This window comes from Alexandromys fortis, unplaced genomic scaffold, assembly GCF_014885135.2.
Source record: "Alexandromys fortis isolate MF-2015 unplaced genomic scaffold, M_Fortis_MF-2015_v1.1 scaffold_110, whole genome shotgun sequence".
NCBI lineage: Eukaryota > Metazoa > Chordata > Mammalia > Rodentia > Cricetidae > Alexandromys > Alexandromys fortis.
Window position 1 is genome coordinate 6,021,771 of NW_026068014.1, and position 4,885 is coordinate 6,026,655.

The 4,885-nt window shown below is 46.3% G+C and overlaps 1 long non-coding RNA gene across 1 annotated transcript; it reads right to left on the reverse strand.

Annotated features, from left to right (window-relative positions):
- Positions 1-2,335: 2,335 nt before the first annotated feature.
- LOC126513748 (uncharacterized) lies at positions 2,336-4,769 on the reverse strand. Its single transcript, XR_007595426.1, has 3 exons — positions 4,002-4,769; positions 3,723-3,853; positions 2,336-3,452 (listed from the first exon to the last, which is right to left on the reverse strand). It is a non-coding gene; the product is annotated as an uncharacterized lncRNA (long non-coding RNA).
- Positions 4,770-4,885: the final 116 nt, after the last annotated feature.

Consider the following 4,885-nt stretch of genomic DNA (forward strand, 5'->3'; position numbering starts at 1 on the left):
TTCTTGAGAAGATTGTTGTCATTCTCAATTGTTTTTAAGCATTCAACCTCTGCCTTAAGAATCCTGGATTCGTCTCGTAAAGACTTTATCATATTTCTATTATCAATCCATATAGTACCGAGAAAAACTACGAATCCCAGAAAGATCCATAGAGGTGGGGTGATAGACACCTCTTGTAAAATCTCCCACACGGTACAATCAAAAATGCTGTTAAAGTCTTGAATTGTAACGTTTTCAGACATTTTCAATCAAATCAGTATTTATTTTTATTTATAAAAGAAATTTTACCTGTAAGGACCATTTCTTGCCAGTGTTGATGAAGTGCAGCTGAGTCCACATGGCCAAAAAGTCAGAGCCGGCTGAAAGTAACCCTCGAGACCAAAAGTTAACAGTAAATAGCAGGGGGGAGGGCCAGGAAATCGGGGCAGAGCGAAGGCCGGGCTCAGCTTTGAGTTAGGTAAGTGGTCCCTTTGTCGCAAATGGGGAATCGCCCTGGTGCTGCAAAACTGCAGGCGCCTGAACTTCCGCTAATTCAGGCAGCGGGGTTCCACTGCAAACTTAGCCAAGGCAGGCAGGGAGGGGTTAATGTGCTCCGGCCCGAGTAAGTCTGGTGGATGGGGTGGGCAATTTGCGAATGGGGGCTAGAGGGAGGTCTTGCTCTGCGACTGTACCTTGGCCTGGGTCAAGTTGCCCATGAATGCGCAGCTGGACTTGAGTGGGGGAAGGGAAAGCAAGCCGTGACCCGTTGTGAAAGCTAGCGGGCTATGCTCACTGGAGCCCAATCGTGCTTCCTGAGCTCCGGTAGCTGACTTGCTCACAAAGGCTGGGAAAGATCGAGTTTGCGCCCCCGGGGTGCTCAGGGGCAGGGGCAAAAAAGCCCAACGTTGGGGGCCAAACTGTAATCGGCGAAATAACCAGGCTAGCTTAATATGAAACAGCAAATTTTAATGAGGGGATAGCTTACAACACCAGGGTTCCAGCGGTGAGCAGGAGATACAAAAAAAAAAAAAAAAAAAAAAAAAAGAGGGCATCAGAACATTAGCCCGAGGCGAACACGCCCCCTAAGGGGGCTGGGCTATCCCTACAATCTCTCTCAAAATCATCTTCAATCCCAGGATCTGGAAGGTCAAAGCCACCCACAAGTTATCTCCTAGAAAAATGATATAGGCTCAGAATATAGATGAGATGAATGATTGTGGAGATATGATAGTCAAAGGGATGATACTAGCTCATTCATAAAAATAAGACCAGGTTTGAGACTTCTTCATCAATGGGACCAAAAAAAAAAGGATTAAATTTTGCTCATTAAAGATAGACTTTCCTCATGTTTGTCTCCCCCATTCTGCTTACTTGGGCTCAAAATACGCAGTGATATCACTCTTAGGCATATACCTGAAGGATACTCAATCATATCACAAAGACCCTTGCTCAACAATATTCATAGTAGCATTATTCATAATAGCTAGAGCCTGAAAACAACCTAGATGTCCCTCAACTGAAGAATGGATAAACAAATTGTGGTATGTTTATACAATAGAGTATTACTACACTATAAAGAACAATGACATTATGAAATTTGTGGGCAAATGAAAGGAACTTAAAAAAAAAATACATCCTAAGTGAGGTAACCCAGACTCACAAAGACAAACCCGGTATGTACTTACTCATAAGTGGATAGAAGATATAAAGCAAAGCACAGGATAGCCAGACTACAATCCACAGCTCCAGACAAGCTAGAGCCTTCTTCTTGTAATAGAACAAGATAGAAAGAACCACAACCAAGTACCAGGCCAAACTCCAGGAAACCAGTCGACGAGAGACAGAAGGGAATATATGAAGAAGGGAGGACAAGATCATGATGGAGCAATCTACAGAGAGAGCTGAACCAAGTTCATGGAAACTCATGAAGTCTGGATGGGCAGCTGTGGAGCCTCTGTGAATCTGAACCAGGCTTTCTGTATGAGGGAGTCAGTTGTGAACCTTGGTCTGAGGGGCCTCTGGCAGTAGCACCAGGACCTATCCCTGGTGCAGGAGCTCAATCCCTGTTGCAGGAGCTAGCTTGTTAGAGCCCATTGCCAAGGAGGGGAAGCCATACTCAGACTTAATGCAGAGGCGAGGGGCTTTGTCCTGCCCTAAATAAAAAATGTGCCAAACTGTTTCGACTCTCAATAGGAGCCCTTACCTGCTGGGAGGAGTGGATGGGGATTGATCTGGGGCAGGGGAGAGATGAAGGGGGCGGGAGAAGTAGGAGGTGATTGGTATATAAGATGAATTAATTAGTAAATAAATATTAAAAAAAAAGAAAAGAAAAACCTAGCCCCCCCCCCCCCGTGAGAAAACAAATAGTTTCTGTCTTAGCTGGGGTTTTTATTGCTATGAAGAGACACCAAGACCATGACAACTCTTATAAAGGAAACATTTAATTAGGGTGGATTTCTTACAGTTTCAGAAGTTCAGTCCATTATGATCATGAAGGGGAGCATGGCAGTGTGCAGACAGATGTGGCGTTGGCTACCTCTTTCACCAGAGGGCAGCAGGAAATCAACTGGCTGTCACAATGAGGGAAGCTTGAGGAAAAGGGACCCCAAAGCCCACCTGCACAGTGACCCACCACCTCCTCCAACAAAGTCACACCTCCTAATAGTGCCCTTCCCTTTAGGGATTATTTTCTTTGAAGCCACCAGAGTTTCCAAAGCAGTCCCTGTGGGATGCCGGCTTTCAGATCTTCCCTTCTCCACGGAGTTTCCTCACCCTGCCTTCCTGTGAGCCTCAGTGGCAAGTGATGAATTTTGATTCTTGCCATAGCAAGCTCCGAAGAAACAGATTTTGCTTGCTCTTATGTGTGTTATCTTGGTACGTGCTATCCATGGATATTTTGAAGTGTCTCAGAGTCTGCTTACCCATAAAGGAAGAAGGCTAAAACCAGGAGTAGTAGAACAACCTGGGTACCAGAATGGAGACTGTTATGGGCAGAGACTTTCAAGTTCAGTGGGAGAAGTGCAAACACAGGTACAGAACCCAGGATTACTCAGTTCATGGACTGGAATCCCTGCAGGAAGAGGGAAGGACACAGGGACTATGCAGCGACACAGTGGTGTTGAACATGGAGAGCTGGAGAATGTAGGTCACATATGCCGCCTGTTTGTTTCTGCCTGCTTAGCCTTGCCTCCCTCTGGTGACTCCACCAAGCTACTGCAGTGAGAGAAGCTGGTTATCTGGTAAGGAGTTCTCATTTTGACAGCAGCAGACCTGCCCAAGCCAGGGTTCCAGAGAGACCTGCAGAAACTCGAGTACAGGGGCACACGGTAGGGACATAGCAGAACTTTCATGGTCCTCGTGTGCACACTGACACACTGGTCCTCGTGTTTGTGTTGTGGCTGCCTTATCTCACTGGTCCAGTTCTTTCTGCCGTAAACCCAAGGATAGCCTCGTGAGCCCGAGATGTCCTGAGCCTGGAAGAAAAACTGACACCTTAGTGGGAGATGTCACCCTGTTGAAACCATGGCACATGTCATGTAGCAGGCAGCATCAAAGTGGAGCTCTGCAGTGAAGAGATACGCATTCATGGGGAGCAAAGGGCACAGGGGCAGGGCTGGGAGGGGAGGACCACTCCAGGCACCTCAAGGCTGGCAGTGATAAGGACCACATCAGCTTTTGTAACTCCCGCCCATGAAGAAGCTGATGATCGAGGCACCATCTTCAAATGGCCAGAGCGTCCTCACCTGACAATGGTGAAACTTCAGTTTGTCAGTATCTTGCCATCTGGGGAGCAGAGAAAGGAAGGCCCTGGGAGATGCTGCTAACTTCCTTTAGCTTTAACTCCTATGTGGCCTCGTTGTGTCTTTGCTTCTTCCTGGAACAGAGAGCAGAGAGGGTTTACAGAAAACAGATTTTCAAAGGAAGGACAAGAATAAAACAGCCCATGAAGAGTGTGCATAATGCCAAAGGCTTTCAGTTCAAACCACACAAGCACCAAGCGGCCAGTTACACAGACAACTTACTGTTATCTTGTTGGTTGGCAAGGCAAGCACACTTGGCTGGTGGCTGCCCTCATTTTGTCTCTTTGATGACAAACTGTAGTAGGGATTTCCAGGAAAAAGACCACAAATGAGCCATAGATTACATTGCATTCTGTACAGAAATTTTTTTTTGTTACTGGACTGAGTCTTGGGTGTAGCTGAGCCAGAAAGCATCCATTCGCTCCCCTTCCTCTGCTGATCTGTAAAAAACATGCTGGAAGAAAGCAATTCAGTGAGTGAGCTATGTGGAAACTTGGGAAGCTTTCGCTCAGATGAAATAGGAATAAGATGTGCCAATAGCTCAGGGATGTATTGATGTGATGTCGTGGAACCACTCCTCCATGTGAATCTGTTCTCAGCTTGTTTTGGAATGCCTTCCTGACAGGTAGGTAGTTTTGACTGTCATTTTCCCCCCCAGAGACAGGGAGGGTTTCTCTGTAGCTTAGAAGCCTGTTCTGGAACTAGCTCTTGTAGACCAGAATGGACTCAAACTCACAGAGATCCACCTTCCTCTGCCCCCTGAGTGCTGGGATTAAAGTAGTGCACCACCACGGCCTGTCATGACTGTCATTCTTATGATTCTGACATGAATTCTGAGGAAGGTGAAGATCAGCCATAACAGAGTGACAATGAGACAAATGTACCTGTCCTACAACAGAGTGACAAGGAGATACAATGTACCTGTCCTACAATACAGTGACAATGAGACACAATGTACCTGTCCTGCAATAGAGTGACAAGGAGACACAATGTACCTGTCCTACAATACAGTGACAATGAGACACAATGTACCTGTCCTACGACAGAGTGACAAGGAGATACAATGTACCTGTCCTACAATACAGTGACAATAAGACACAATGTAC